Source organism: Cygnus olor, chromosome 3, assembly GCF_009769625.2.
Source record: "Cygnus olor isolate bCygOlo1 chromosome 3, bCygOlo1.pri.v2, whole genome shotgun sequence".
NCBI classification, from domain to species: Eukaryota; Metazoa; Chordata; class Aves; order Anseriformes; family Anatidae; genus Cygnus; species Cygnus olor.
The window spans coordinates 56,881,407-56,904,249 of NC_049171.1; the positions used below are offsets into that span (position 1 = coordinate 56,881,407).

The following is a 22,843-nucleotide window of genomic DNA, read 5'->3' on the forward strand; positions in this document are numbered from 1 at the left end:
GTGAAAGATGGACTAAGTTTCATTGATTGTAAGGAAAGAAGGGACCATTGCCTTCTGGTACAGCACAGAATTTCATATGATTCTTTTATATGTATTTGGCTACATGCAGGGCTTATTGAGACACCCAGACTTACTTAGAAGTCTAAACAGCTGTTTCAAAGAAAGTACTTGTTTCTTTTATCTTCCCCTCACAGAAATAGAGCCCTCTTGGCTACGTCAGTATGATGCAGCTCAGCACTCTGTAAGGATTCCTGTGTAAGGAGTCTCCAGACAATCTGGTATGTCTATATAGCACAACGCAGAGATACAGAAAGAGTTCGGCCTGTCAGCTGTGCTTCCATGTCAGAACAGCATTGCCAGCCTTGGGCAATTCAGTCTTGCTACTCGTTATTCACTCTGTTTCCAGAGCTCTGCATAGCACTGCTTTGTGCAGTGCATATGGACCTCTGCATTCCTACTACAACCCTTGAATTGTGTTCCTGTTGCTTCCAGCCTTCTCCCAGAAGTGCAGATGGTACAGCCTGGCTTCTCATTGTTCAACAGATACTGTGAGTTGTGGGATCGGGCTTACTGTTAAGAATAATGTGCTGAGTTGTCAGCATTTGTACGGCATTGGGCTACATTCAGATTTTCACGAAGGCTGAGTAAGTCTATACTATATAAATATAGTATATATATATATTTATATATTTATATATATATACATATATATATATATATATATATATATATAAAGTGGAATACTTTATAGTTAAGCAGCAAGATCAGGTTGTGGACCATCCCTTAGCTGTTCTTAGAACAATGAAAGAGGTCAGCGTGTGAATGTAGAATAAAGCCCATATGTTTCAAGTACCATTTTTAGTATTCATTTCATCTGCTAACGAAAGCTTTTGTCTCATCATTTCCCCCAACAGTTATCATTCTGTTCTATAATTTCTGTACCATGCATTGTGAGTGTATCTTAAAGGGCTGGTATTCTTGGCTAAGGTAGCCACCAACCAGCAAACAACGCTGACCATGGTTGCTCTTCCATGGAGCTTGGCTCCAGCGTCCAATCTTGGGGCTCCTCTCTGTTCTTCTAGGTCCCTGGATTATCTGCACTCTCATGATGATGCTTGTGCTTGTGTCAGAGTCCTGTGTAGACTTATGGCTCCAAAGGAAGCTTGAATTCAGCCAGAATTCTGTTCATTTAAAATGAGTAGACAATTGATCATCAGATTCTGGTACCAGTTGTGGGCCAATTTCCCTTCACAAAAACAAGATCTGTTTGAAATTCACAGGACGCTACAACTGGATCTGCTTGGGATTTTTTGAGCTACACCCAAGAGTGCAAGCCATTCCAGGGCTTACATGTCCAGTGGCTTTTGGGCGGGGGGGGGGGCGTGCAGGGGGGCTCTATAAAGGCTTTTTTGGACCAAAGGGTTCTTCAGTTCATTTGTGAATAATATTAGTGCCATCTGGAAGGAGTGTTAGCAAATTCAAGCTGGAGAATTACATTCCTGCTACAAAAAAGCACCAGTCAGAGGCTTGTCTCCACATTTTGTTGTGGAGGCCAGCTCTGTTGGAAGTGTCTTTGTCTTCACCATGGGCAAGATGCCCATCAGGTGGCTCCTGACCTGAGCCCAGAGGAGCAGGAGGGATCCTCTGTCCGGGAGGAAGACATTTAACTTGCTCTGAGAATCTGGTTCTTGGCTTGCAGCTACTGACTGCTGAATTATGCACCGTGGTTTTCTAATGCAGACTGCTGTTCCCCCAGGAATGGAGCAGAGACTACTCATTTAACACAGGACTTGAGATCCGACTGAAACCTGGATCCCAGAGGAACAAAGCCAGTACTCTATTCAAGACATCACTCACACTCTTCCCACATGCTATATTGTTACAACATGAGCACTGTGGGCTGGAGTCTTCAATTTCCCAGTAAAACAAGACCCAACCCTGCCATGTGGTGGAGGAATGTCAACTTATTTTGATGTTGAGAACCAAAAAGTCGCGGATGAAAGAGCACATCAAGATTTACAGTCCTGTTTTTAATTCATCTGAAGGTGCTGATTACTAGTGGCACTAAATCAAGCCCCGTTGCCTGTCTGGACAGGGAACACCTGGTGAAGAAAACCTTGATCTGCACAGTGGCTGGGGCAGGGTGGAGAGCACAGCTCACCTGCAGTAATCCCTCAGCCCTGCAGATGGCTGCACTGGAGCTGCTCGTGGGAGCCCGGGGGCGTCGGTGGCCCAATTATCAGCAGGCTCTGATCCCACAGTCACACAGATACAGTAATGACCTGATAGCATGATCACTGACCTTTGTTTTAAAAACACAGATACTTTATAAATACAAAGCTGCAGACAGCCTGCAAAAGCTGTCTGCATCCCAGAACAATGCTATTGCACAATAACGATCCCATTTTGTTTAAAGCAAACAAACAAAAAATTCTAACCCAGTTACTCAACAGCTCAGGGGAGTGCCAAATAGTTTTGAAAAAAGCCATTTTAGGCTGGAGAGAAAGGGCCTACCTAGATATTGCTTGCTTCTGTGGTCAGTCTGCAGGGCCATTTCCGATGTCCTGTACGTTTGTGCACGAGGTGGTGGCTGCTCCACGTCAGAAGTGGCGTCAGCCAGAGGAGAGTGAGGCTCTGCATGACGTCCGTGCCCCTCAGTACCAACCCAGAGCCCACCCTCATGGGGAATTGTCTTCAAACGCTGAGGTTGTTTGGTAACAGTCATCCTTGCTTTGGCGTGCGTCTGAAGTTTTGCCCAAACATTGTTTTCTGGAAACCTGTGATGCAGCAACTGGGGAGGACAGGTCCTTTGTGAACCTCAGCTGTGCCAGGCTGCTACCCTGATATGCTGCAGGACTGTGTTCTTTAAATGGGCAACTCAAGGAAAACAAAAGGAAACCAAAGACCGTGGTGTGCTAAAATGAACTTTTAAAGTGTTGGGCACAAAATAGAAATGTGTTTAATAAAATCAAGTATAGAAATATCTTATTCGTCTTAATGGGTTGGTCTTCAACCTCTAGAAGTCAATGCAAAGATAGTTATTACTTTTGCTACCTATAGAAGGCTTCGAGTCACAAAACTCCTTCAGGATTTAGGTCCAAAGGCAACATGGGGAGGGTGGGGGGCCGGTTCAGGTTTGTGGTCCAGTTTGAACCCATGGGGCAAAGCATAAGTTGATGGTTCCCAATTGAATACAAACTTTCCCAAAATGGAAGAAAAAAATCCAATGCTCTGTTTCACATCTGATTTTCATAAAATGGAAGAAATTTATATTCCAGATTTTTTCAACACATCTTACGAGCTTCAGTGCAAACACCTAAAGGGACAGTAGCATGGTATTACACATCATCTCTTCCAACCTCCCCTCCTCCAACTTCACACATACCAACCAACCAACTTCTTTGCTGCTTTTCAAACCAACTTTTGGCCATATTCACCTCCAACTGAACCTCTGAGGCTGCTCACTGACAATACACACATCGTGACAAAACCCTGATATGCATCTTGCCTAAGGAAATTGTCATGGGCTTGGATTCTCACAGAATAAGCCTCCATATATTTGTTTGTAAGATTTCTTACCTTAGCTAGCTTCCCTCCAAATTTTGGAGTCTCCAAGGTAATGTTTTTGCAAACAGTCTTTGGATCTCTCAAATCAGTAAACTGAAAAGGCTAAAAGAGACATGAAGGAGCCATCTGGTCATTCATATAACCAAATATTTCTGAATTAGAAAATATCCTAAATGAAGTTATTACAAAACAGATGTAACTTCCCTACCAATGCCCACTGTGGTAACAGAATTTGAAGGACCTATATAACTATGAATACAAATGAGTCATCCAGAAAGATATCTATTTGACTGTTTATCCTGCTTAAATACACTAGACAATCTTGTTCTCTAGAAAATAAGATTTCAAGTTTCTTTTTAGGCAAAGATTAAATTTTATACCTTTTTTTTTTTTCAATAATTGATTTTTTCTTCATCTTTTACCAAGTAAGAATTCTGGTGACAGTTTCTTCCCAGCAGGAGCTCTAATATGATGATGTGTTCTCAAAATGGAAAGGGAAGACATACCACAAAACACTGGTAATGTTAAAAAAAAAATGCTTGGTACCAATTTGAGCTATGTTGATATATACAATTTGTAAGGATTTCGTAGTCTAAATACCCCAAAGAAAAGGCATTTTTGTGGTATTTCTATTGGAAGAAGCTCAGCAACAAATAATGTGGCAATATTTCTAGCTGGAATAGTGCAATGAGGCATTTTTAGTTGGGATGGTAAAAATAACATGACTGAACTCTTTGGCCTAAAAGGCCTTTATGGCATTCTTTCTGTTGAAAAGCAGTAGGTGGGAAGATTTTCAATGGGAGATATGGGAATTTCTTCAGTCAGCCTTCGGGGGCATAATCTTCACTGAGTTCACATAGGTTAAAACAGATTTCTCTGCCAGCCAGTTCATTACCCTCAGTGCAGGCCACGTCTTCCTCTCTCCAAGGACTGAGTTACATTCATATAAGGTCTCTATATGCTCAAGTATTTCCCATCAATGCAGATATGAAAACACTCAGAGAGCCACTGTCAACAGCATCACAAAACACTTACCAAAATACTCAAGAAACCAACATCAACAATGTATAAAACATATGTAGACATATTTAGGTCTCTTTAAAAATGTTCTCAGTTACATGTTTTACCTGAACCAGTCTTCCCCAGAATTGTATGTGCAATGGCATTGTGTAGTACTGTCGTATATGCAACTGAGTATTGGACATGAGAGAGCATTTAAATGCTCTTCTGAAAACCTGCGCCATAGGGTCAGGCATATCATATCTCACTTGTTCCAATGAATGAGTTCATCTTGCATCTCCTGTGCAAAAACAATGTACTTTTTTATTCCCTGCCGTGTCCCCTCCTATATTCTTAGGACCTGCTGTCTTTCCTTTGCATTGCTACAGCTCCTTTATGCTCTCTTGTGTACATAAACAAGCCATCCCACCCTTTGCAGACACTGGGGACTTGCCAAGGGACAATCTCTGAGTTGTGTAAGGTGGGTTTATTTGCCCTTTGCACCTTTTTCTTGCCAATCCTGGGCTGTGCAGGACAGTACTTACTGTGGCTGCAGCCAGCCTTGCCTTGGCAGCCTTCTCTGCAGGGCTGTTGCATGCAAGGTTCACGTTTCCTTCATAACTCATACTACCTTGGGAGCTGATTTGGCACTTTTAGACATACTGTAGTAGGATCCACATCTATGCGCATGTTAGCTCCCTCTCCTCTGTTGTAAATAGCAGAAACTCATTCCTTTCAATGGACCCTGAAAGAACAAGTGATTCTGGAATAAGGTGGTCTAAAGCAAGTAAAACTTGCTGGTTTTAAAAACTAGGCAAGGCTATTCATTATCTATTATTGATGTGATTTGAAATATATATATATATATATATATATATATAGGATATAATTTTATGCAAACATATGTATTCAAGTTATTATTTTTAAATTGTGAGTGAAGACAATCCTACTATAGAAACATTTTTAAACAAAACAAAACAAACAAAAAAACTTTAACACAGGAACTATCATTTCTGCTTTAGTAATTAGATGCTTTACTTTTTGCTAGAGGTAGCTCCTAGCATATTAATCCCTTCATCTGAAGTTATGTACCTGGATACTGTTTTGCATTTTGTATTGCTGGCTTCAGGATCTGGGAGCTCGATTTATCTTTCCTGTAGCCCACTTTTGGAATTGGTCTCAGGCACACTGAGGTTAACGGTGAAGCTTCCATTGACTGAAATGGGGAAAGATCAGGCTTTGAGCCAGAAAGACATGCATACACAGTCCCTCTGTCTGTCTCTGGTGCAGTTTCTGTGGCTGACATGAACATTTTATTTCTGTTTTTTTAGTCAGAAATGTCTAAGGTGTACTTTGGACTGACTCCTCTCAATTTTATTTTCGACAGGCAGCATTGGTAATTATAATTTACTGGTTCTCACAATGTATTTAGTGTTCGTCTCTAAAACACAGAGAACAGAGTCTAAGTCTATCAGACAGTGAAAACTTTGGCTGAACACTATTGAATTGCTTATTGTGAAAAACTCATTATAAGGAAGGACTGGAATGAAGAAAACTCAGTCGTCAGACTCCAAAGAAAAAGCAAAAAGAAAAACTGAAAATGAGGCGTTTATGGGGAAAAAAATAAAAAATAAAATAAGAAAAAGCAAAGGGGATGTTTACGTATTGATGACTCAGGTATTGCATAGGTCTAGGAATCAGAAAATGTGAAGAAAATAATGTGAAAGTGTGGTGTAGCTTTCCAAAGTTTCCAAGTTTTGATAAGAGGCTTACGTGTGACATTGGAATTTACTAGAATCTGCTGGAGGTGTCTGAAAAAGGGAAGTGATGAGGGCTTGATTTGTATGGGAGTAAATTGGATTTAGCAGAACCTTGTATACAGCAGAGAGAAGCGTGATGAGATGCAAAGTTCAAAAAGGCAGAAGCTGTAGTAGCTGAGGTGAAAGATTACAATATGCACAGTGTGGTTTTGATTAAAGTAGAACATACTAATTTTACAGATGCCTCAGAAATATGAAAGGCCAAGAGATTTCTATACCAGATGATTAAAAGAGGAGAAGTAAGAGAGATCTTCAATGTGGCATTAAAGGCTTGTCTGCACAAGGATAATCTAAAAACAAAGACACATTTACAAAATGGAAGAATTCAAAACACAGTGAGCCTGTCAGTAGTAGTGCTCAAGTAGAAATAAAGGGAGTTTAGCTTTCATTTATTTAACCAGCTTCCAAAGGGAATGGAGATATTCCCCAGCCATAGCTAGAAAGTGACAAGGCCCCTACAGTCCAAGGGTGAGGGCTCTCACACCAAAGGGGTCAAGTCTCTGCTCCTGTGTGGGTGGAGAGAGGAACATGTCTTTCCAGTATCGTGCATGGATGAGTGCTCCAACCAGTAGGGTTTAGATGATGAGGGGATCGCTCTGCTGTCTTTGTGAGCAGCACCTGCATCTTCTAACCTCTTACTGTCTTTGTGAGCAGCACCTGCATCTTCTAACCTCTTACTTTCAAATTCACCTTCCTTTTCTTTAAAAAAGCCTGAAAAATCAAATGTCATTGGTTCACTTAGAAACTAAATTTCTTTGTTTTATTGGAAGTGTGAAAAGGTTTCACTCTTGGTTTTACCACAGATTCTTTCCCTACTCACCCTTAGCTACCAGGGAGCAACAAAAACTGCTTGCCCACTCTCCAGAGAAGTGATGTGAGAAAGAAGGAGCTACCACTCAACCCTCCCCAGTATGTGTGCCTACATGCGCCTTCCCCCAGGAAGAAATGTGATTTCCTCTATACAAGAGGTATGAACGACCCTGAAAATTCAGCTGTGTGCTCTGCAGTACACGTGAGATAAATCTGCTGACAGCACCGATTAGAGCAGATTCCCTACCCGAGCTGAAAAGTAACTAAGGGATTAAAAATGTTAACACCAGGTCTCCTATAGTGGATAAGCTATGGAATTCTTTTGTTTGCTCCAGCAGTGAGCGTGCATAAACTGTTCCCATCCGAGCTGAGGGGGAATATTGGCAAGTAGCAGAATTGTTCCTTGTAAGAATAGGGGATATCTTGAAATTCTTTGAAATCTGGAAAACCAGAGGAAAGTTTTTGAGCACACCCGCTACATCTAGTGTTACTTGCAAAATCTGACTCAGCTCAGTTTATGCATTCTGTTTCTTAACATTCTCTTGGAGAGCTTTTCTTAGTTCAACTAAAGCCTGCACTAAATTCCAACAGCAAGACACTGTATATAAATGCTTAGCTGATGACATTGGATCATCTGGGTCTGAACAATATCACTATTGGAGATCTGCTAAGTGATTATGCTGTGGCAAACATAAACAATGCTGGAGACCATTCTAGCACATTGAGCAAGGAAAGCTGAGACACACAACCCACGCGACCGAGAGCTTTCCTAGGAGGTGATTAATGCAAACCCCGAGTAATTTGGAGTTATAAGCCTTTCCTAAAACAGATTTTTTGTTTGTTTGTTTTATTTTTTTAAAGAAATCTTAGAAGGTAGACTTTACAAGGAACAATAACGAGTTGTTATTTCCCAGTCAGCCTGCATATGCCACTCTAGCTCCTATATCAGCAACAAATTTTTTAATGAAAACTTTTTACGACATGCAAAGTTTCATCCCAAAAGCCAGTATCCCTTCCAAATGCCTGATGGTTTGCATATCACTTTGAAATGGCATTTCTCTGACTCAGGAAAGCAGAGAAGAGAGGGAAATATCTCTCAGAGGGGCCTGTGCAGTGATCACTCTTTGTTCGGGTGTAGGCAATTTTTCAAGTAATGTCCAAAACCTGGCTGTAAAGTACAAACATGAGGACGTTTAGATTGAATGCCAGAACTTAACCTATGATACCACTTAGCTTGACCTATACAAAATGCCAAGGCACTCATTCTTTAAAACCTACAGTACATGGGAACAGGGAAAACTTTCAGCTTTACTCGACTGCAGCATGCTTGTTTATCTGAAATGAAGCCAATCATTAAATGTTATTTGAATAAATCTTTTTGTACCTTAAATTTAACTTCAAAATCCAACTGAGTAACTCAGCCATAAGGAATTGAATGCTCTATGCAGTTCCTTTCTGCCCTCTTTCTTTCAACAATTTCTCTGTGAAAAGGCCAGTTTTCTGGAAATTATTCAAGTCATTCAAAAAATAATTGTTATCCTTTAGCTTGTCCATAACATTTTCCCTGCAAATGTTTCCTCTTTCTCGAAGGATTTATTAGGAAAAAGACATAAATAGAGTAGATAAATAGACACAATTTTTCCCTTCTCTTGGTATTGTGGGATCTTCTTGTAACTCGGATACCATGCTAATAGGTCTCAAGGGCATGGAGACACTCTTTTAAGGGAATGTTAATTCTTTATACAATAGTTGAGCTTGTTACCAGACTGCTAGGCTACTGGAAGACTCACGCTATGCCTATGTTGATTTCCTTCTGAAGCATGGCTGCTCAGAAAATAACAAGCAGGCAGTGTAATGTTTTCAGAAAGCTTCCTGGAAAACAGAGCCTCATCTTAACCAATAACAATGAGACAATGACTCCATTGTTTCTCTGGTTTCAGCCCATCATTGCAAAGCTGAGAATCTAGTCATCAGAAGGACTTGATAAGCTCATATATGGGATACCCTGGAGGCATCTGGAGTGACTGTCAGGAATGGGTAAGGAAGGGCTAAAGCTACTCGCCCCTACCAAGCATCCCTAGAGATGACGTGTTTTGGGTAATACAGAAGCACATGTAGCCAAGCAGTAAAAGGACATTCCCCTTCACTTTGTCCCACTTTAACCATGAAAATTGACTACATGCTTTTTCAGAGAAGCTGTGCAGTCACTCAGCCATGTGTAGCAGGTGGAACCGTGCAGGAGGGTACATGGTCACTGCTGGTGCCCAGACCAAGGCTTCCCTCAGGAAGGGAACCGCTCCCACCAGCATCCCAGATGTCCTCAGCCAGTTGACATGAGCACTTGTAACTTCCACTCTTCCTGACAGGAAAGGGAGGGATGTAACTCACCCTTTATCACTGCAGCACTGGCATCTTTGCATGCAGGAAAGTTATGGCAATGATTCCAGGTTTGCTGGTACAAAGCTGGGGTCACAAAAGTTTATATCCAAAAACCGAAGGCTGGTTAATAGGTAGTGGTAGTGAACGCTGCAAGTTATGATGCTGATTTTCCCAACATTTTCCAGCTTGTGCCCTAGTAGTACCATAGATCTTCATGGACAATTTTTTTGTTGTTTTTAATATTTCATATGAATTTTCATCACATAAAGAATGTTTGTGGCCCAAGATGATTCGTACTAAGTAAAAAACAAAGCTATAATGTGTTATCTTGCAACTTAAAAATGAGACACCTTGTACCGAAGAAGTGACAGACTGTCAAAATTTCCTCCAAACTCTTTTGACCATTATTATTATTATTATTATTATTATTATTATTATTAGTTTAACTCATTTTTTTCCTCAAGTACAGACACCAAAATTCTTCAGGTGTTTTCCCTGAATTCCTGTAGCTGTGATGGTTTTTTGACAGCTGTATTCATGGAAACTAGAAAGCAGAATTACACTACTGGACACTTTCAGGGGTTTTACTTCTATTTTAATTTCGTTTTGCTAATTCGTGGCAGTTTTAATAATGCACTGAAATGAGCCCTGTCAAAATAATGTTGGACACCTGGAACAAAAGCCCAGACCTGACTTCCATCAGTGATTTCACAGATGTTTTGAAAAACTGTTTTCAAGAGATAGCATAGGCATTAACACATCACGCAAGTCTTGTACACCATGCAACATGATACAGCAATTGTCTACAAGCAATTTTATCCATGCTGAGAATTCCGCATCACTTTCAGAAATAATTCTCTTCCAACAGTGAGAACTTGAAAGAAGCAACCATAGCCTTACTTTTTTTTTTTTTTTAATATGGAGACGGTTTGACACTACATATAATATTCTTCTCTTTCACTTATTTTGGAAATAATAAATGCCTTTAAAATGTTCCTCTCCATAACCTTAGCATAGTCTCTTGTGCACGTGTTGTTCAGGCAGATAACAGATATGTCTTAAGAGAGGACCTTTGCTCAAGCGTTGACCCTAGAAAGCAGCAAGTGTGGGAAGTACTATTTTTCATTGGGACTGAACACTGAGATAAAAATACTTAGCTGTTGGCTGTAATACATGGGATTGGGATATGATTCAATTTAACACATTTAATAAGTTTTACAATGTTTCTTATTAGGACACATCTAAGACACCTCAAAAGGCAGGAATTACTAAAAAGACAATTTTCCAGTTACTGATTTCCACAGGAATCAGAAATACATTTTGTGTCTTCACAGAGGTCTTAGTAAATGCTTGGAAAATAGCTATTATGAAACAAAGTATTAATAAATGCCAAGGTTTACATATATTTATGTATACATACAAAGGTTTTAATATGCTTTTTAATATAATATGAAGTTACAATTTAAAAAAAAGAATAGTTCCACAATGTGCACTTCTAAACACTTTTTATTTACAAAACTCACGTTATAAGCACTTCATTCTAATTAAGTTGCAATCTACATTAAAAAGGCTTAGATAAGGCTTTTAAGTGGACTTAACTGAGTCTATTCAGTTAAGACTCATCATTTTGTGCCATATCTGAGATGATCTCTGAGAACATCTTGGTGAGAGTTTTGGTACTGACTCTAAATTGTTCTTCATTGTGTGGTCTTCAGGCATGCCCTGAGGATGGTCCCAAGCCTGCAATGGTCAGCATGCACTTTCCTCATAACTGCAGGCCTTTTGGCTGGGAAACTTCCACCAAGTACCAGCATGTCCCATGGCCCCGCTCTGCCCGGGAGCTCCTACTTGGAGACCAGGAAGGAGCAGGCTGCTGACCTCCCGGCCTGGGGACACCAGCCCTGGTGGACAATTTCACTGGGGTGCCATGGCTCCTGGTCACTGCTTACCTCCAGCTGTGCTTTAGAGGTGCTGACCAAGCTCGCAACCCTGTGTGCCATGGTATGAAAGCCATCTTCCTTTTCCTCTTTCTGGGAGATTTTTGACATCTGAAAACTTCCAGTTTTCTTACTGGAGAGCCCCAGCTCATTTCCCCTTTCACACATGTTCCTCTCACTGTTCCATGTCTTGCTTCATGGCTGTGTTGTATTTATTTCAAGTCAGGGCTTTTCTACCTATTTTCCAGGGTTCATTCTTCCTCTTTCATTTATGGTTATAGAAACTGTTCTTAAGAATAATCCCAAAGCTTGCTTATATAAAAGACATGGGTTTGAAAAGGCTGTCTAATATTCCCAAAACAAAATGTGTTCTCATACTGCATCACTCCAGAGGAAAAAGCAAACAGGTATGGAAAACAAAACAAAACAAAACAAAACAAAACTAATGCTAACTAATTTTCTGCCACATGTGGGGGCTGTGCCCCATGATGCTATTTAGAATTGACCTTGTGAGCAGTGAGGTAGGGGTGCTTTTCCTTGCAAAGATTTATCTCCGTGTTTGTTCCCAGGGTTTTGTGGAGCTGTCTGTCTAGAATTTCCACATTATAAATGGCTCTTGTTTTGGTAAAGTTTGAATTATTTTCATTAGCTGGTCACCTGGGGCCTGACCAGAGTCAGGCTAAAAACTTCAGACAAGCACTACAGCTTTTGCAATCAGTCTCAGTCTCTCTCTTCTGTCATCCCCAAGGAAATGAAAGGCAGAAACGTTTACGCTTCAGGTTAATGTTTTAGAAGTGTTTGAGGCAGGAAGCAAATGGACTTATTCATAAGTTCCTCAAGGATGTTTTGTTTCAGTCATGAGGGTTGAAGCTTTCCTGAATAAAGGCCAGCCAGCAAGAAGCGACTGGTGGCAGGGTCTGCCTCTGGGACCTGCTCCAAGAACCCTGCTCCAAGAACCAGGCACCCAGAGGGGACTTGCCATTCAGATTCCTTCTTCCAGTCCATGCCTAGCTTTGGAGACGACTTTGGGTGCTAAGCTTCGACTGGGACTAGTATAAATCTCATCCTAAAAATATACACCAAGACATAACTTTCTTAGGTTTGACTAGGAGTGACTGGAAATGTCTAGACCCATACAAACATTATCTTATGGATATGAAAGTAAAGAGCTGGAAGAGGCCTGTCTCATTTACACTAAGGATGAGACATCACTTTGATTACAGAAGAAGGGATCCTCCTGGAGGATGCTTACTTTTGAATATCCCATCACACTTATAAATATGCCTAACTTAAGCATGCAACTTGCTCACTGTTATTTCCTGTGGGAAAATGAACCATTCCATCTTTCCAGGTCTTTGACAGTGTTCACACTGACAGTGACAACTCTGAGCACAAGTCAGAAAGTACCACCTGAGGACAGTAGAAAATCTGAAAGCATTCCCTAGTGAAAAGCAGATGTTGAAGTTTCCAATCACTGGAATTATTTGGGATATTGCACCATAATTTGTATAGGCATAAGCAAAACAAGCCATTTATTCCAGTGTCCCCAAACAAGTGCTATTAAAGCTTCTTTCCTTTAGTAATTTATAAGGCAGGATCTGCATTTTAAGAGGAAACATTAAAATGTCAATATTGACTAAATTTTTTATTAATAGCTTATTTTCTTCCATTAAAAGATCATGGCAAATCTGACTGGTTAATGATAAGAAACATGTTTCACTTCTTTTGGTATCCACAATACAGTATCTCTCTTGCACACTTTTTCTATTATTCTGACTGCGTGTTGTTCTTGTAGATTCTAATTCTGCAAGACATTTTGGTAATTCTTTTGTTAAGTGAAGTAACAGCCAGTAAAGTAAGGTCAAAAAAAACTTGTACTCTTTTACGTTTGCTACATCTACTTCCAGTTATAATGAATCCTCTTAATTTCTATGACAAACCTCCATTAAAATTATAATTGAATTAAAATTTCCATAGATAAACGTATCTCAACACAAAAAGCAGTTCGTGACTGTATTGTGTGTCTCTGTGTGCCAAAGACAATTGCATGAGAGCAAGGGGTATATGTTGCAGGAGGAGCCCATATGAGGGAGCCCTGCAGCTTTCTCAAAAACCATTTATGTGACTATTTTCCTTGGAAGAATTTCCTTTTTTACGTGTTCACCCCTCACAATATTTTGTGGGTTGACCTCTGATGTCTAAGTCTGGTTCTGCTTTGTATCGTTTGTCTCTTTGTGTATTGCTTTCTCTGTCTGCTCCTTTGCTTTAGTTGTTCTCCCTGCTCATTTTGCACTAAGGCATCTATAGTATTATTTTGGTCTTTAAGGCTACGACCCAAGGCAAGGGCAATATGCAGATCTGAGCATTTGAAATGCTATGAAAATATAGCCCTCAGTAAAACAGTCATGCTTTACTTTCAGAAGACAACCTGTAATATTAAAAAATTCATTAAACACACAGGGCTTCAGCTCACAAATTCATGGTTTCTAAGGGAAGAACTTGTACATTCTCAAAACAGTTGTTTTTGCTGTTTTGAAAAACACTTTCCTTCTCATCTGATTAACACCTCAGTGAACTCCTGTGGTGCTGGGAGTATGATACTCCTCTTCCTTACAGCAGCATGTGAAAAAAAAAAAAAAAAAAGGGGGGGTTTCTCCGACTGTATGCCTCTCTAAACCATCCCCAACCGAGGGGATGTTCTTAACCATCATGGCCACGGTTATGTCTTTCCTTGGTATTGTAACATGTATAAACTACAAAATGAAAATCCACTTTCCTTGGGAAATCTCTTGGTGCACTGGAGATACATGACAACTTTCCAAACTATTTGCAGGATCTGGGTCAGTTTTGTAGAAGGAAACAGAAAGCCCAGGCTACCCTTAAATCCAATGATAAGCCAAGTAAAAAAGTCAATCAATATTCTAATCTTTTTTATTTTCAAGAATATTAAATAATATTATATCTTCACGAAGGGCATTTTTTTAAGTGCTTATGTTGATGAAGGAATTTTTTTTTATTATTTTTATTTTTTTCACAGTGGAACCCTTCAGAAGGCACTAGTAGTTCTGGAGGTTGGCAAGGCAGAGCTGCCAGCACCTCTATCTTCACGAGTGTACCATGACTCTGATGCCTTTGGTAGAAAGGCAGGGCAGTCTAGTCAAGGATGGTGAAAACATGGGCATAGACCTCAACTCCAACTTCTCTCTACTTCAGTCAGTTAAGTGAAGTCCTGAGTGACAATTGGCATACAACCTTTTCTTCCCTCCAAGACCAAACACTTCATCTACTACAATACATGGAATCCAACCAATTTGCTCTAACACATGGCCCCACCATCCTGCCTGCATGCTCTCAGCTCCGACCTCCCAGTTTGCATGGCAGTGTGTAGTGGTTGAGCCTGCCCAGCCAGCTGGCTGGGGTGAATCAACAAGCTGGAATTGACAAAACATTTTTCCTGACATATTTAGAATATTTCACGAGGGAGAAATCCCTTGAGATTCAACATCTGATTCTTCAGACTGCCCTAGGAGATTAAAATAAAGGAGAAGGCAACATTAAGTCATGCATATTCTGATTAAAAACAAACACAATGGGTCAGATTCCATCCTCGATTGCAGCCACACTGAAGTCTCTGTGGTTGCATGAGAGTAAGTGAGGACAGAGTTTGACCTGGTGCCTTGAAACAAAAATAATATAAATGATAGGCAAGCACGAATGTGACTGTAAAGCTGCAGCATGTTTCATCTGAGAAAACTTGAGAGAGAAAGAGATCTTATATTGGGGAGATTTAATTCCTCAAAGATGAAGGAAGATGAGAAATAATTATTTACAAAAAGTCAGTTTGGAATGACAGAGTAAGGTGGATTTTCGTCATCCGAAAGCTATGCATATTGTGTGGCAAATGATTAAATAAACAGATTGCTGCTCAAGCAAGTTGCTTTCAATTTGAGAAGACAAAGCCACTAGAATAATCTCTACCCACTAAAAGAAAATTGTTTGGTCACACTATGACCACACAGAAGGCGCTGCTCACCAGCAGAATTTGCCTGCAAGATGACTTCTTTGACAAAGAAGTATCTCCATACCTGTTCAGTGCAGACAGCACCGGGCAGGCTGAAGGTACACAGACCTCTGCTGACTCCAGAGGAGGCCTGTGCTGATGAAACAAGAGAAGAGATTTCATGCACTCTTTTGTCTCTCTATCCATTCAGCTTTCTTTCCTGAAACTCTGACAGAAGTTGGAGTTTAAAGATCTCCCCTTATGCACCCACAAGAGCTGTTTTATAACTCTTCAGTAGTAGCCTAGACCCAGATAGGCATGCAAATCATGCGCACTGATGCCAAAGAGGTAGAAATCACAGAAACAAGAAGAAAGTTTCCATGTTCCTAAGCCTTGTCTGTGACCCAAGTGGGCCCATCCTGAAGCTCCTGTGGAGTCTCTTGCCTGTTTACATTCATACCCATCTGCTAGCATGGCACTGAACCCACTTACCACATAGTCCGTCATTTTCACCAGAGCTGATGATAGATCTAAAATGGCAGCCTGCATGACTTTATAAAAGGCTGTGATTTACTGTGTGTCCGCACATGTAGTGTCTTCAGAGTTCTGTGTAGTATCATCTTATCTGCTTAATCTCACTGTCCAAGGGTTAGGATTTTTTGTTTTGTTTTGTACTTTCTAAGCGCCTGCTCTGTCATCTGTGTACCACATTGCACTCCATATTCATCAAAGATATTTAGCTCTCGACAGGGTGAGTGCTTTAGGACTCTAAGATTTCTATCAAAGCCCTAGCTCTTCTTAAATCAAGAACTTGCATTTACCTCATACATGCAAAATACATGTTTTTCTCAGGGCCTGCCAGCTCAGCAAACACAGCTGACATCTTTTTTTCTTTTTAGTTTGGTGTCTTGTTTCATCCTTACTAACAGCCTTCAGAATTGTACTTTAATGAAGGGACAATTAGACCCAATCTATAGCAAATGAGGAAAAAAAAAGAAAAGAAAAAAAAAAACTCATCTGTAATGAAATCCCTCTAGAAATTCTCTGTTTATGAAGAAAAGGGAGTCCAGCAGTTCTGCAGCAAGGGAGAGGAAGTTATACAGTTGGTATTTAAATATTTTCTTTGGTTTCAGTGTGACTCTGTGTGAGACTTTAGCTTTTGCCATATTTTCATCATCACCAAAACAGAAAAGAACTGAAGTTTTTGCTCTGGATCATTTTACCTGTGTCATTAGACAGTTTCCAAGATCAGGACCCCACTGTGGACTGAGTATACTCATGGTGGGAGGCAATCTCAGCTGCAAAGTACTTACCACTAAATAGAAGAGAAAAAGGGTGGAACACAGCTAAATATTGAAAGATGCAGGGTCATGGAGCAAGACATTGAATGCATTTCCCCTGCTTTCTTACCCTGTTTCTTACATTATGGTTACACATTGCTAGTCTGAGAGGAGTAAAGCTGTCCTGAAATTGCTCATCTGAAGGAGACAAGAATCCCATTGATTTCAGCTGCTAGAGGATGCTGTCCTGAAGGGAACCACCCCATAGTAGACCTTTCACTTTCTCTCATCTGATACTGCCTATGACAAGCAGCTGCACTCAAAGTGGGAAGTTCAAGTGTTGTGATACCATCCCCTTCCTCACCAGCCAGCAGAGAGATAGGTAAACTGCAGAGGAGAAATGTGCCTCCCCAGAGCTGCAGCCAAACTCACCGTGTCTCTCGGGACCATCAAAGGTCAGACCATCACTTTGCCAAAACATAATGCAGCTACTGGCATAGAGTCAAAATCTGGCCCCAGGAATGCTATACAAATAATACATGAGCTTTAAACTGTGGGGTTCATACTCTGTATGCATGCAAGAAATTGGAGAAATGGAGGATAATTAATAATGTTTGCATTGTTCCATGAGGAGGGATGAGGACGTGGCTCCAAGAGTATTTTCAAAAACTGTTCTTAGAGATGTCTTCTGCAATGCTAGTCTCTTGGCCAGCTCTCCGTGACAGAGCCCACGTAAGTATAGTTAGTGCTGTTAAGCCAGCCCTGCACTGAATAGACTAGTTAGGAGACAAGAAAACAAAAGGCAGTGAAATGCAAAGAACCATGTTAAAAGAACCTTATTAAATGGACGAAGCCCCAAAGTTTCCAAGTAAAAGTCTGTTTTATGAAAGCAAGCAAACAAGCAAGCAAGCAAGAAAGAAGGAGGAAAAGGAAAAAAGGTTTATCAATTCTGAAACAGCTGCTGTGCAGACCCAGTTCCCATCTATACTGCAGATATACAACTTCCTCATTGTTCATATCTCCCTCATCTTCTTGGCTGGGAAACATGCCTACCATTGGCCCAAGGTTTGCTGCGAAAAAAGCTTATGAATATTCAGTTATTCTTGTATGTTGCCCTCCTTGCAGACATAGATGTGAATGAGAACGGTAGAGCCAAGGCCACAGCTTCCTGCCTGTTGATAAGAATCAGAAAATAGCATTTATGTTTAAGTCAAAAGAAATCTGGTAGGTATGGTGTCAGGACAAATAGACCTACTGGTGTCACTTTAAAGTACAGAAAAAGAGGAATAGCTAAATTTGTTTTACATTATTATAAGGGTTTTTTCTTAGTGATCCTGAAAACTGATGTAATGTCTCTGCATGCCAGCCTCAAGTGCCAAATCTAGCCACAATTTATGGGATAGATAATAAGAGAATTACCATTTAATAGTCACATATCAACAGTCTGTCAAATTAGTGATGAGAAAACCTCCAGGAGAAGCATCTAGGCTTCTCAGACTAGCTGAAGACATGTATTCTCCCCACCACTAGGTCCCTCAACGACCCTTCTGACAACAGGCAGGCACCAAGCTGGTTGAAGAGTCTTCACAGCCTATACAAAACACAGGTTTCTCAGTTCCTGAAAGCTGTGTGGTGATTTTTGAAGTATCAGTTCTCAATGCTGACCTGGCTTCCTCAGCAGCAGGGCCCTCTGAAAGTGGCTTTCAACTTGACTGTTTTAGCCTCAAAATACCTATGCTTTGAGCTGCCCATGAGAGAAAAATATAAGATCTCACCACATCTTGCCGTCAAACTCCAAATTGTGGAGAACTCAGTTTAAAACTGCATTAAATCTCTAAGTTGGTTGTTTGCTGTAGAAGAACTAGACACAGAAGAACTCACAGAAGAACTAGACAAAACAACCAGATAACTTACCTTTTGGCAGTAATAGAAGTGTTAGTACCATAGAGCAAGTTAATCTCCTGTTGATTTGTGACAACAGTACAGATTTGCAGCAAATCCAAAACTCAGTGATAACTTCACAGCTTGACCCTTGGGTAGAATTAAAAATACACCTTGTTCTGACAAAATGTAATCAGAACTGGTGACTATGCTGGGAATCCTGGATGGACTCACAGTAAAGCATAGTAAAGCAGAGGCAAGAAGAGCTGGGAATATGACACGATCTGAAATGAGTGTGGCTGTGTGTTTGCATGTGTATGCACATATCTATGCTCATCTGTATCTTATCATAACTGATATACAGTAGACAGCACAGTATACTTTCCTCCAAAATCCTACAAATAGGGCTCTGCTCTGGTTGTGAAGAACAGCTCATGATCCCAGAACCATCGTCTGTGTTTAATGCTGTGATGTATCTCTTATAGGTATGAAAGTGCATCTGGAAAAATCACATTAATGCTAGGTTTACTTAGAATTAGAATAATGATCAAAGTTAGAGGTTAGGCTTGAAAAATATATATCTGGTTCACCAAAATTTCTTCACCAAATTTTCCTGTTGGATTCTTTTGCTTGTCAGCTTACTTGCTTCAGAGGCTACAAATATTTTGCCTGTCAAAATTGAGCTAGACCCAGTTTGCTTGTTACAACTGGCTATAAGAGTGACAAATAGTTGATACTCAAAAATAATGAGGTTTGCTGTTCTACAGGCTTTTCTTTAGACTCCAGTCAGATTTAGCTGGGACACATAGAGATATTTTTTTCTCTGTAGGGACACCTACCTTCATTAAGCTCACGGAAATGAAATCGACTTCTTAAACATCCCTACTTTTCTCTGAATCTTGGTAGAAATAAAAATTATTAGGAACAAGAGAAAAAAAAGATAATATAGCTGTAAAAGGTTCCCTTCCACAAGAAACCAAGTTAAAAGTATTTGCTAAAAGTTGCTAAGACAAATAAAATAGTTTTATTGCTTTTCCAAGCACCAAAAAGACAATAATGTTTAAGCAATCACTTTCCATCTGCCTGTTCCTAATTTCTCTTCCTGCCAATACTGATTTCCATAAAAACTTATCAGGAGGATGAGTAGCCTCTCAACAAACACTCCAAAACCAATGAAAGCCCGTTACACTAGCACGGCTAGCACGGGTATGGCTTTTGTCTGCAGTGCCCACTGCTCTCTGGGATGTGGTGACAAAGGCTAATATGCTTCCTCTCACTAGTGAGTGGAGAGCAGCTGCTCTTAAAGAGGATCATACTCTGGGAAGGGAATGAGTTTTTAAGTAATCTGGGCAACGACAGGCTTGAGGGCTCTGCAGCTTGTAAGCAGCATGGACACTCGCTGACCTTGCTTTCTTTGCTTCATTTCACCTGATAAATGAGTGTAGTGCACTGGGAGTATGGGTCTCCCTGCCCACAGCGGTGCAAATCACTTCAGTGAAGGGATAATTGAGTAAGTGAGAGGATTTGCCCAGAGACCTTTCACATGGTTGCAGTTGCAAAGGGTAACCACTTCCTCAGCCTGTCTGGCCTCTGAAAGGTGAGTCAAGTGGGGATCAATGCAGGCACTGACAGAGCAATAAGAAAGGAAAGGAGAAAACTCCTCAGCTAACAACGAGCAAGCAGACCCACGGCTGTGGCACACTGGCCAAGTGTGTGGTCACATCAAGCCAGCTTTATCTGAGTGTGTGTAGACGCTCCTATTCCTTTGTCTGGGGAATCACAGGCAGAAATATGGCAGCTGTATTTCTGACACACCATACAGATGGCCAGCACATGTGTGCTGTGTCTGGGTGCATCAGACTTGCTGGGCATATGCAGATAGCTCTGTGGGGCATGCAGAGGCAGGCCTGGATGCTTGGCTGCATCAGGAAGCATGAGGGAGTGGAGAAAGAGAGAGGGCCTGCAATTCTCCTACACATCTCCGTAAATTAATGTTCTCTAGAAATGACTTGGAATTGTGTTACAGGTGCAGGTATGCTCTCACAGTGGAACAAACTGAGTGTGAACCTGCCTTTTGCCCACTTGGTGAAGGTGGTGGTTCACTCCTGTGCTCGTGCTGCCTGGAGTGGACAGCGGAGGAAGAGCCAAGGTTTGTGCCAATGAGTTACTTGAGCAAAAGCTCTAAGGTTCATTTTTTCTCAAAGTTTGGAGGTGTGACATTTTGTGTTTGTGGCTCGGTTGGTTGGTTGGTTGGTTTGGTTTGTTCATTTGTTTTTTGGGAAAAAAAAAAAAAAGAAAAAAGAAGAAGACTGTCTTGTAATCTACTGTCTTCATATAGGAAAGCTAATTTTAGTTGTTTTTTTTTTTTTTTTTCCAGACTCAAGGTGATCTGGATGTAAATCAAAAATGCTGTTCAGGATCCAAGCTGAATAGTTCAGGTTTTAATACAATAATAGACAGTTCAATGTGAAACCAAAACAAATGTTAAACCTTGGAAGCTGTATAAAATTGAATTGTCATCATCTATCTAGTCAGTTTTTGTTTTAAGCACCTTGAGTCCTAGTGACGACAATAAGAAATGAAAATGCTCAGCTATTTCAGGATTCAGCCTATAGCAGTGTAGGACACACTCAGCACAGGCTGCTGATTGTGGCCATCCTTCATGGCAGTCATTCATTATATAATTTCAAAGGTAACTTAAACACGTGCCAGAAAGTTTGGAGAGACTAGTCCTTGGAGAAATGGGCTCTGGACCAAATCTTTATATTAATGATAATGCTTTAGAATAAAATATTTTTTGGTTCAGAACATGAGAACATGTGAGTCTCTCTTTGGCTCTCACCTTTTAAAGAAAGAGATGAAATTTAAGTTTTATGAAAATTAATGCAAGTAATTAAATGCTAAAACAATAACAAGTATATACTGTTACAGCTCATGAAAAATCATAAGGAAAGGTGAATGTATCCAGACAGTTTTTAATAAAGACTTGATTCTGTACACACATTTGTGCAAGTAATTTTTAATCATTTGATAGATCCAAAGAAATCAATAGCTCTATTCACAAAGCAAAACTGATTTGCATTAATAATATTATGTATTTGCAGAAGATGAGGTATACTTTTATGTTAAAGCTAATCTGTAGTAATAAGGCTTATCTGTGGCTTGACAATTTCTTCAGTCATTTGACGTTTCTGAATATGTTGCCTTTTTTTTCTGGAAAACACTGAAATCACAAAGTCATAAAGAGAAGTGTAGATCAAGACTGGAAAACAACCAGAGGTCTCAAACTGTCAAAACTGTCAATGGTTCCAGGAGATTTTCATCTTAAAAATGCCAGGTAAGTTTTTTACCAATCATTCTATGTAGTAAAATAATTAATTCACTGGCTTATTAGCATTGCCTTAAAATAGATAGTTTGCAATGGCTAAAAAAAGATTGATGCCCTTTAGTTGATTGATGAAAATAAGTTAAACATAAAATATGGAAAGCAGGCATGTGAAGCCATGCAGCTTTCTGTGCCGGTGCAGCATGAGTACAGGCTGAACTGTGGAAAGAATGTCTGATGGTACAAATCCTGCCTTCAGTCCGGTGTAAGACTTCTGCTCCTCTCCACCTGGCTGTTGGACAGCCTCCATCTGCAGTTTTTCTGCCCCATCTGTTGGTGCTTTGCACAAGGCCGTTACAGGGTTTGGGTCTGCTGCCTGAGTTGCTTTACCCATCCCTTCTCTGAAGCCTGTTGAGAAACTCCTGTGAGGGCCTTTGCGTTAGGTGAGCTAATTGATAGACTTGTTTCTTCCAACTCTAGGGTGCACACCCCTTGCAGTTTTCACAAAATCACAGAACGGTTGGGGTTGGAAGGGACCTCTGAAAGTAATCTGGTCCAACCTCCCTGCTCAAGCAGGAACACTGAGTTTAGGTTCCCCAGGACCTTTCTGCTTGGCTGTTTGCGTATCCAGGATTTTCAGCTGTGGATTTCTGAACAGACCATTTAACTGGGACCCCAACCAGGCTGACTTCTTGCTAACTCTGCTCAACTTAAATCTTTCCTCTCCTCACTGTGCCCCACACCCAAAAGTCTTGAGATCTCTCTTAGAAGACTCAATCATTTTCTTACACAGGCCTGTTTTTTTTTGTTTGTTTGTTTGTTTTCCACATACTGGCAGTTAAAAT

The 22,843-nt window shown here is 40.5% G+C and overlaps 1 long non-coding RNA gene across 1 annotated transcript; it reads left to right on the plus strand.

Annotated features, from left to right (window-relative positions):
• The first annotated feature begins 17,130 nt into the window (after positions 1–17,130).
• On the plus strand, positions 17,131–21,700 carry LOC121068069. Its single transcript, XR_005818591.1, has 3 exons — positions 17,131–17,247; positions 20,700–20,822; positions 21,051–21,700. It is a non-coding gene; the product is annotated as an uncharacterized LOC121068069 (long non-coding RNA).
• Positions 21,701–22,843: the final 1,143 nt, after the last annotated feature.